The following is a 10,000-nucleotide window of genomic DNA, read 5'->3' on the forward strand; positions in this document are numbered from 1 at the left end:
GTGACAATTTTCCCGCCGCGTGATTTCACCGGGGACCGTGGACCGAGAAGCACGGGCGTCGTACTACACGGTGAGGTCGCCCGTAGGCCACCGGCGACCGGACCGCGGTTCGAGATAAGGACAGTGAAAATTTTCCCGCCGCGTTATTTCCCCCGGGGACCGTGGACCGAGAAGCACGGGCGTCGTACTACACGGTGAGGTCGCCCGTTGGTCCCCGGCGACCGGACGGCGGTTCGAGATAAGGACAGTGAAAATTCTCCGCCGTTTGATTTCCTCGGGGACCGTGGACCGAGAAGCACGGGCGTCGTACCACACGGTGAGGTCGCCCGTTGGTCCCCGGCGACCGGACCGCGGTTCGAGATAAGGACAGTGAAAATTTTCCCGCCGCGTGATTTCACCGGGACCGTCGACCGGCGAGCACAGTCCCGTCGGCAACCGGACAGGTCGAAAAATATTTTTTCTTCTCCTGCGCTCCGGAAGCCTACACTCAGTCGCAGCACACGACGTACGCATCTATCGCCCGGCGGACTCGGGATGAAAAATAATTTTTTTTTTTTCTCCGAGTCCGACTGCGGCCCCCGTGCGCAGCGGTCGTCGGTTCCCAGTCGGGTACGGTACCGGGTCAGCGAAATCTAATTTTCCTGCGGGTCGCCCGGTACCCCCGGCGGTCGTCCGGCGTCGCCCGCTGATAAGCGGGCCCTCGGCCGGGTGGGTCGAAAATTTTATTTCTCCTCCGGCGCCCCGGACGCTCACCTTCGGTCCGGGTACGAGTCGTACGCGTCTGTCAAGGCGGTTGTGTCGAGATTTAAAATTTTTTTTTTTTTTCCCCCGACACCGACCGCGGACCGGGCGGCGAGGTCGTCGCGTCCCCGTTATCGCTCGGCGTACCGGGCGTAGGCGGCGAAATTTCAGTTTACCCGTAAGTCCACCCGGAGACCGCGGACCGACCGTCGCGTTTCCCCGGTGGCCGAATCGCGTCGCCCGCGGAGCGCTGCCCCCTCTGCCGGGTCGAAAAATATTTTTTCTTCTCCTGCGCTCCGGAAACCTACAGTCAGTCGCAGAAGACGTCGTACGCGTCGGTCGACCGCGCGGACTCGGGATGAAAAATAATTTTTTTTTTTTTTCTCCGACCCGGCGGTGCGGTCGTCGGTTCGCCGGTTCCCCGTCGGGCACGGCACGCTGACGGCGAAATCTGATTTTCTCCGCGGGTCGCCCGGTACCCCGGCGGTCGCCCGCGGAGCGCTGCCCCTCGGCCGGGTCGAAAATTTTTTTCCTCCTCCGGCGATCCGGGCGCCCACGGTCGGTGTAGGCACGCGTCGTACGCGTCGGTCGCGGCGGTCGCGTCGAGTTTAAAAATTATTTTTTTTTTCCCCGGGACCCCGACCGCGGCCCCGGCGGAGCGGTCGTCCGGTCCCCGGTAACACTCGGCGCACGGGGGCGTAGGCGGCGGAATCGGATCCCGCCGGGTAGCGGGCCCGGGGACCGCGGACCGTACGCGTCGGCCGGCTCCCGAGGGGTCCCGGTACTCGGGGTCGCCCGTGCCCGGGAAAAGGATAAGGACAGTGAGGGAGTTGCGGCACCACTACGCACGGCGTGAGTATTTGGTGCGTACCGCTACGCACCACGTCTACGGGGCGCGCTCTTAGGACCGCTAAGGTCCGCCGGGTGTTGGGTTCGCCGGCGCCGGGTCAGCCGCGGGGACCGTGAGACGTCGTCCCCCGGCGAAGTTTCCCGCGGGAACCGCGACCGGCGAGCGCCGTGCCGTCGTCGCCCGGACGGGCCGAAAAATTTTTTTTTCTCCACCTGCGCTCCGGACGCCCGCCGTGGGTCGCGGCACGCGTCGTTCGCGTCGGTCGACCGCGCGGACTCGGGATGAAAAATAATTTTTTTTTTTTTTCTCCGACCCGGCGGTGCGGTCGTCGGTTCGCCGGTTCCCCGTCGGGCACGGCACGCTGACGGCGAAATCTGATTTTCTCCGCGGGTCGCCCGGTACCCCCGGCGGTCGCCCGCGGAGCGCTGCCCCTCGGCCGGGTCGAAAATTTTTTTCCTCCTCCGGCGATCCGGGCGCCCACGGTCGGTGTAGGCACGCGTCGTACGCGTCGGTCGCGGCGGTCGCGTCGAGTTTAAAAAATTATTTTTTTTTTCCCCGGGACCCCGACCGCGGCCCCGGCGGAGCGGTCGTCCGGTCCCCGGTAACACTCGGCGCACGGGGGCGTAGGGCGGCGGAATCGGATCCCGCCGGGTAGCGGGCCCGGGGACCGCGGACCGTACGCGTCGGCCGGCTCCCGAGGGGTCCCGGTACTCGGGGTCGCCCGTGCCCGGGGAAAAGGATAAGGACAGTGAGGGAGTTGCGGCACCACTACGCACGGCGTGAGTATTTGGTGCGTACCGCTACGCACCACGTCTACGGGGCGCGCTCTTAGGACCGCTAAGGTCCGCCGGGTGTTGGTTCGCCGGCGCCGGGTCAGCCGCGGGGACCGTGAGACGTCGTCCCCGGCGAAGTTTCCCGCGGGAACCGCGACCGGCGAGCGCCGTGCCGTCGTCGCCCGGACGGGCCGAAAAATTTTTTTTCTCCACCTGCGCTCCGGACGCCCGCCGTGGGTCGCGGCACGCGTCGTTCGCGTCGGTCGACCGCGCGGACTCGGGATGAAAAATAATTTTTTTTTTTTTTCTCCGACCCCGGCGGTGCGGTCGTCGGTTCGCCGGTTCCCCGTCGGGCACGGCACGCTGACGGCGAAATCTGATTTTCTCCGCGGGTCGCCCGGTACCCCCCGGCGGTCGCCCGCGGAGCGCTGCCCCTCGGCCGGGTCGAAAATTTTTTTTCCTCCTCCGGCGATCCGGGCGCCCACGGTCGGTGTAGGCACGCGTCGTACGCGTCGGTCGCGGCGGTCGCGTCGAGTTTTAAAAATTATTTTTTTTTTCCCCGGGACCCCGACCGACCGCGGCCCCGGCGGAGCGGTCGTCCGGTCCCCGGTAACACTCGGCGCACGGGGGCGTAGGCGGCGGAATCGGATCCCGCCGGGTAGCGGGCCCGGGGACCGCGGACCGTACGCGTCGGCCGGCTCCCGAGGGGTCCCGGTACTCGGGGTCGCCCGTGCCCGGGAAAAGGATAAGGACAGTGAGGGAGTTGCGGCACCACTACGCACGGCGTGAGTATTTGGTGCGTACCGCTACGCACCACGTCTACGGGGCGCGCTCTTAGGACCGCTAAGGTCCGCCGGGTGTTGGGTTCGCCGGCGCCGGGTCAGCCGCGGGGACCGTGAGACGTCGTCCCCCGGCGAAGTTTCCCGCGGGAACCGCGACCGGCGAGCGCCGTGCCGTCGTCGCCCGGACGGGCCGAAAAATTTTTTTTCTCCACCTGCGCTCCGGACGCCCGCCGTGGGTCGCGGCACGCGTCGTTCGCGTCGGTCGACCGCGCGGACTCGGGATGAAAAATAATTTTTTTTTTTTTTCTCCGACCCGGCGGTGCGGTCGTCGGTTCGCCGGTTCCCCGTCGGGCACGGCACGCTGACGGCGAAATCTGATTTTCTCCGCGGGTCGCCCGGTACCCCCGGCGGTCGCCCGCGGAGCGCTGCCCCTCGGCCGGGTCGAAAATTTTTTTCCTCCTCCGGCGATCCGGGCGCCCACGGTCGGTGTAGGCACGCGTCGTACGCGTCGGTCGCGGCGGTCGCGTCGAGTTTAAAAATTATTTTTTTTTTTCCCCGGGACCCCGACCGCGGCCCCCGGCGGAGCGGTCGTCCGGTCCCCGGTAACACTCGGCGCACGGGGGCGTAGGCGGCGGAATCGGATCCCGCCGGGTAGCGGGCCCGGGGACCGCGGACCGTACGCGTCGGCCGGCTCCCGAGGGGTCCCGGTACTCGGGGTCGCCCGTGCCCGGGAAAAGGATAAGGACAGTGAGGGAGTTGCGGCACCACTACGCACGGCGTGAGTATTTGGTGCGTACCGCTACGCACCACGTCTACGGGGCGCGCTCTTAGGACCGCTAAGGTCCGCCGGGTGTTGGGTTCGCCGGCGCCGGGTCAGCCGCGGGGACCGTGAGACGTCGTCCCCGGCGAAGTTTCCCGCGGGAACCGCGACCGGCGAGCGCCGTGCCGTCGTCGCCCGGACGGGCCGAAAAATTTTTTTTCTCCACCTGCGCTCCGGACGCCCGCCGTGGGTCGCGGCACGCGTCGTTCGCGTCGGTCGACCGCGCGGACTCGGGATGAAAAATAATTTTTTTTTTTTTTTCTCCGACCCGGCGGTGCGGTCGTCGGTTCGCCGGTTCCCCGTCGGGCACGGCACGCTGACGGCGAAATCTGATTTTCTCCGCGGGTCGCCCGGTACCCCGGCGGTCGCCCGCGGAGCGCTGCCCCTCGGCCGGGTCGAAAATTTTTTTCCTCCTCCGGCGATCCGGGCGCCCACGGTCGGTGTAGGCACGCGTCGTACGCGTCGGTCGCGGCGGTCGCGTCGAGTTTAAAAATTATTTTTTTTTTCCCCGGGACCCCGACCGCGGCCCCGGCGGAGCGGTCGTCCGGTCCCCGGTAACCCTCGGCGCACGGGGGCGTAGGCGGTGAAATTTCATTTTCCCCGTAAGTCACCCGGAGACCGCGGACCGACCGTGGCGCTTGCCCTGTGCCCGTATCGCGTCGCCGGCGGAGCGCGGCACCTCTGCCGTGTCGAAATTTTTTTTTTCCCGCGGCTCTCCGGACGCTGACCTACGGTCCGGGTACGCGTCGTACGCGTCGGTCACGGCGGTCGCGTCGAGATTGAAAATTTTTTTTTTTCCCCGAGTCCGACCTCCGCGGTCCGGGCACGGCGGTCGTCGTCCGTACCGGTGCCGCGGCGGGTACGGCCGTCGCGACGGGTTTAGATTTGGAAAAAAAAAATTTTTCTAGGATCGAGTAACGCGTTAGTCCGCGGTGTCGGGGTAGGTCACGTACCGGCATCCCGGGCGTTTCGAGTTCGGCCGACGTCGAAATCGAATTTTTAACTTCTTTTCGTTGCCAGCGGAATAACTCGTTACCGGTTGTTTTTACGTCGACGAACCTCAGAGGTATTCTCGTCGGAATCGTCTAAACCTATCCGAAAGTGATATCGGTCGTAGGGTTTTCGACATTTTTTCAGTTTACGGTCCGACCTCGGCACGCCGCTACGCGCGTCGACACGAGTACCCGGAACACCGCTACGCACCGTCATGGACGCGTGGACCGCGTGTCGGCGCGATGACCGCTACGCACGTGCGGTTTTGCATGGCGGACGGTTGGACCCGAGTTTTTGTATATTTGTGAGCGGCCGGTCGGTCGGTCGGCGATCAGCCGGCCGTCGGATCACCGATCACGGTACACGACAGCAAAGCCACGGGCGACGCCGAAGCCGACGCGTCCAACTCAGCCGTGCCGTTCTCGCCCCGCCAGTTCTTGGCGAGGGCGTGCCCGGCATCGGCGCCGAGTTGGTATCCGTCCACGTTTCGGCGACCGACCCATCTCGCACGCCGAGTGGCAAACCTCGACTGGCGCTGCGGGCCCTCCTACCGGTGGGTCGGCAGCGCGACACACATCGCTCAACCGATGACGACTCCCGTTACCGTTTCGCAAGATACGAACTCTCGACGCCAGAACATTCCCGCCGCGGCCGGCCATCGTCGCCGTGCCCGGCGGTCGCCGGGGCGAAGCCCCGGGACGACGGACTTCGCGTCGCGTCCCGGCTTCCCCCACGATCTCGGCTGGGGACCTTTACAAAACGGGCGAGAGAGGCGATTCCGGCGGGTGCCGTCCGCACAGGACGGCGGTCCGCCGGTCTCCCTCAACTCTCGTCAACGCGAGTTACGTTGCGACGGGTGCGTATCGCGTGTGGCGCCCGCCACAAGTCGGCCGCTCTAGCCAACGCCATCACGGCCGCGGCGATTGCGGTCGGGTCGGGTGCCCGCGCGTGTCCACAGCGCTCCCGTCGGGCCCTCGTATTCTCACACGAACCGCGGTCGGTCGCACGCCGGGACCCCCAGCGGTCTCGCTGTCGTGCGACCGCCCTCGGCGTCGGCCCGCCCCCGGGCGGACCGGCGCTCGGAAGCACGCGTCCCGGGTGTCGCGTCGTGCGTCAGCGCGCGCGTCACACGGGGCGCAGTTGTTGTAAAACCGAGATCCCTGGTTGATCCTGCCAGTAGTCATATGCTTGTCTCAAAGATTAAGCCATGCATGTCTCAGTGCAAGCCGCATTAAGGTGAAACCGCGAAAGGCTCATTAAATCAGTTGTGGTTCCTTAGATCGTACCCAAGTTACTTGGATAACTGTGGTAATTCTAGAGCTAATACATGCCGACAGAGTTCCGACCGTCGCGGCGCCCTCGGGTGTCGCGTGCGGGAGGAACGCTTTTATTAGATCAAAACCGGCCCGTCGCGGCGCGCTTCGTGCGCGTCCCGATCGCGGCCCGCGCAAAGACCTGGTGACTCTGAATAACTTCGAGCTGATCGCACGGTCTCCGTACCGGCGACGCATCTTTCAAATGTCTGCCTTATCAACTGTCGACGGTAGGTTCCATGCCTACCGTGGTGGTAACGGGTAACGGGGAATCAGGGTTCGATTCCGGAGAGGGAGCCTGAGAAACGGCTACCACATCCAAGGAAGGCAGCAGGCGCGCAAATTACCCACTCCCGGAACGGGGAGGTAGTGACGAAAAATAACGATACGGGACTCATCCGAGGCCCCGTAATCGGAATGAGAACACTTTAAAACCTTTAAACGAGGATCAATTGGAGGGCAAGTCTGGTGCCAGCAGCCGCGGTAATTCCAGCTCCAATAGCGTATATTAAAGTTGTTGCGGTTAAAAAGCTCGTAGTCGGATCTGTGTCTGGGCGGTGCCGGACCACCCTGGCGGTCCGGCGTGTCGCGGCCGGTCGTGTCGCGGGACCACGTGTCCCGTCGGCGCGGCCGTCGTCGCGCTCGTCAGCCGTCTCGGGGTGTTAGTTACCGGCACGTCGGCCGGACGTATTGTCGGCAGGCGGACACGTGTCTCGTGCTTCCGGCGCGCCACGCGGCCACGCGTCGCTTGGCCGTCGGGGTTCGACGACGGCGGCCGCCTACTCCAATCTTGCTGCGCGGTGCTCTTCACCGAGTGCCGTCGGCGGGCCGACACGTTTACTTTGAACAAATTAGAGTGCTCAAAGCAGGCTCAAATCTGGCGGGGCGGCTTCACGGCCGTCTCGTCAAAAGGCCCTGAATACTGGTCGCATGGAATAATGGAACAAGACCTCGGTCCCGCGCATCTCCGCCCTTCGCGGGCGCGCGAAATCGCCCTCCGGGGCGTTTCCGTGCGCGGGCCGCCGGGCCGCGGGCGCCAGTCGCCCGCGCGTCCCGCCGGGCCGGTTTTCGGGACCGGAGGTAATGATCAACAGAGACGGGCGGGGGCATTCGTACCGAGACGTTAGAGGTGAAATTCTTGGATCGTCTCGAGACGAACTGACGCGAAAGCATTTGCCAAGTACGTTCTCGTATGATCAAGAACGAAAGTTAGAGGTTCGAAGGCGATCAGATACCGCCCTAGTTCTAACTGTAAACGATGCCAGCTAGCGATCCGCCGGCGTTTCATTAACGACCCGGCGGGCAGCTTCCGGGAAACCGAAGCTTTTCGGTTCCGGGGGAAGTATGATTGCAAAGTTGAAACTTAAAGGAATTGACGGAAGGGCACCACCAGGAGTGGAGCCTGCGGCTTAATTTGACTCAACACGGGAAACCTCACCAGGCCCGGACACCGGAAAGATTGACAGATTGAGAGCTCTTTCTTGATTCGGTGGGTGGTGGTGCATGGCCGTTCTTAGTTGGTGGAGCGATCTGTCTGGTTAATTCCGATAACGAACGAGACTCTGTCCTGCTAACTAGGCGGGTAAACCCGGGTCGGCGGTGGGCGCGGCGCGGGCGGTTTCGGCCGTCCGTGTTCGCGTCTCCGTCGGCTCGGCCCGGTATCCCCGAACGCGTTCGCCCGTCGTCCACGGCGGTCGTCGGGCGCGGCCGCGCCATCCGCGTCCCTGCGTGCGGCGGGCGTGTGTCGGCCGGGGGGCAACCTCTGGTCGGCGCGCGTCAGTCGTGCGTCGGGCTCCGCGGTGAAGCGCGCCGTGTTCGCGGCCGTCGCCGGCGGATCACGATACGTTACTAGGGCTACCGCCGGCTCCCAGGAGCTTAAACTCTTCTTAGAGGGACAGGCGGCGGACGAAAATAGCCGCACGAGACTGAGCGATAACAGGTCTGTGATGCCCTTAGATGTTCTGGGCCGCACGCGCGCTACACTGAAGGAATCAGCGTGTGTTAACATTCCTGGGCCGACAGGCTTCCGGGTAACCCGCTGAACCTCCTTCGTGCTTAGGGATCGTGGCTTGCAATTTTTCCACGTGAACGAGGAATTCCCAGTAAGCGCGAGTCATCAGCTCGCGTTGATTACGTCCCTGCCCTTTGTACACACCGCCCGTCGCTACTACCGATTGAACGACCGCAGTGAGGTCTTCGGACTGGACGCGCGTTATTCGGCCCCCTCGGGGGCTGGGTCGTCGCGCGACCGGGAAGATGACCGAACTCGGCCGTTTAGAGGAAGTAAAAGTCGTAACAAGGTTTCCGTAGGTGAACCTGCGGAAGGATCATTAGAGACGGGCCCGCGGCACCGGCGTCCCACGCCGGTCTCGCGCGCGCCTAATCCGACCCCGTGGCCGCGTGCGCTCGCGACTAGCTCGCCGACCGCCCGCGCGCCGCGACCCCCGACCAAGCGTCGACCGAAAGATGGTTACCGTCGAAAGACCTTGCGCCGCGCGCACGCGTGGCGCAGAAATTTCGTCGACAAACAAAAAAAAAAACACCCGACCCCGAACGGCGGATCACTTGGCTCGTGGATCGATGAAGACCGCAGCTATCTGCGCGTCGTCGTGTAATCCGCAGGTTATACGAACATCGACCAGTCGAACGCACATTGCGGCCTCGGTGACCCGCGGGTCCCGGGCCACGCCTGTCTGAGGGTCGTATACCGGATACTCGGCCAGACCGATGCGCCGCCGGCAGGCGTCCGACGGGAGACCGTCGGCCGCTCCGGCTGCGCGAGATTGGCGGTTCGACCGGGGAACGACGCCCCGCCGTCTGCCTCGCGGCGACGGCGACGGCGCCCGCCTCCGGTCGTCCGCCCAAGTTGTGACGGCAAACAGTCACGGGTTCTCGCGCCGTAAAACGGCACGTCCCCGTCCGCCCGCCGCGCGAGAGCGCGGCCGGGTCGGCTGAGAGTCCTAGAGACACCTCTCCGGCTTCCGAGAAGCGGACGCGGACGGTCGCCGTACGGACGGAGCGCGGACCGCAGGCTGCCGTGTTAAGAAAAAAAACACAAACACACCGATACGTTCCGACCTCAGATCAGGCGGGACTACCCGCCGGATTTAAGCATATTAATAAGCGGAGGAAAAGAAAACAACCGTGATTCCCCCAGTAGCGGCGAGCGAACAGGGAAAAGCCCATCGCCGAATCCCGCCGCGCACTTTTGTGTCGCGGCACGTATGGGAGTTGTGGCGTACGGGCCGGCCTCGTTGCCGGGGCGCACGTGACGGTCCAAGTCTCCCTTGAACGGGGCCATGGCCCGCAGATGGTGCCAGGCCAGTAGAGGCCGTCACAGCGTTCCGGGATCGGACCGCGCCTTCGAGTCGGGTTGCTTGAGAGTGCAGCCCGAAGCGGGTGGTAAACTCCATCTAAGGCTAAATACGGCCACGAGACCGATAGTGGACAAGTACCGTGAGGGAAAGTTGAAAAGAACTTTGAAGAGAGAGTTCATAAGAACGTGAAACCGTTCGGGTGTAAACGGACAGAGCCCGCGAGTCCCCGCCGGGCGAATTCACGGTCGGTCTAACCGCCGGCCGGATCTTTCGCTCGGTTAGCGGACGTCGCGACTCGTTGGGCGCCGGCCGAAGGGCCCGGGTGGCGGTTCGTCGCGGCGGTCGCGTCTCGGCGTGACCGTTCGCGCCGAACCCCGGTGCTCCTGGTCGGCTCGCCCGACGGCAAGAACC

At 64.5% G+C, this 10,000-nt stretch overlaps 2 non-coding genes across 2 annotated transcripts in view; both read left to right on the forward strand.

Moving 5' to 3' along the window:
* The first annotated feature begins 8,817 nt into the window (after positions 1 to 8,817).
* On the forward strand, positions 8,818 to 8,975 carry LOC132931486 (5.8S ribosomal RNA). The gene has a single exon (XR_009662663.1). It is a non-coding gene; the product is annotated as a 5.8S ribosomal RNA (ribosomal RNA).
* A 371-nt stretch (positions 8,976 to 9,346) lies between these two features.
* Positions 9,347 to 10,000, forward strand: part of LOC132931449 (large subunit ribosomal RNA) — a 4,196-nt gene continuing 3,542 nt past the window's right edge. Inside the window, exon 1 of the ribosomal RNA XR_009662628.1 lies at positions 9,347 to 10,000. This exon is cut by the window's right edge and continues 3,542 nt beyond it. This is a non-coding gene — a ribosomal RNA (large subunit ribosomal RNA).

This window comes from Rhopalosiphum padi, unplaced genomic scaffold (assembly GCF_020882245.1).
Source record: "Rhopalosiphum padi isolate XX-2018 unplaced genomic scaffold, ASM2088224v1 scaffold1, whole genome shotgun sequence".
Lineage (NCBI taxonomy): Eukaryota > Metazoa > Arthropoda > Insecta > Hemiptera > Aphididae > Rhopalosiphum > Rhopalosiphum padi.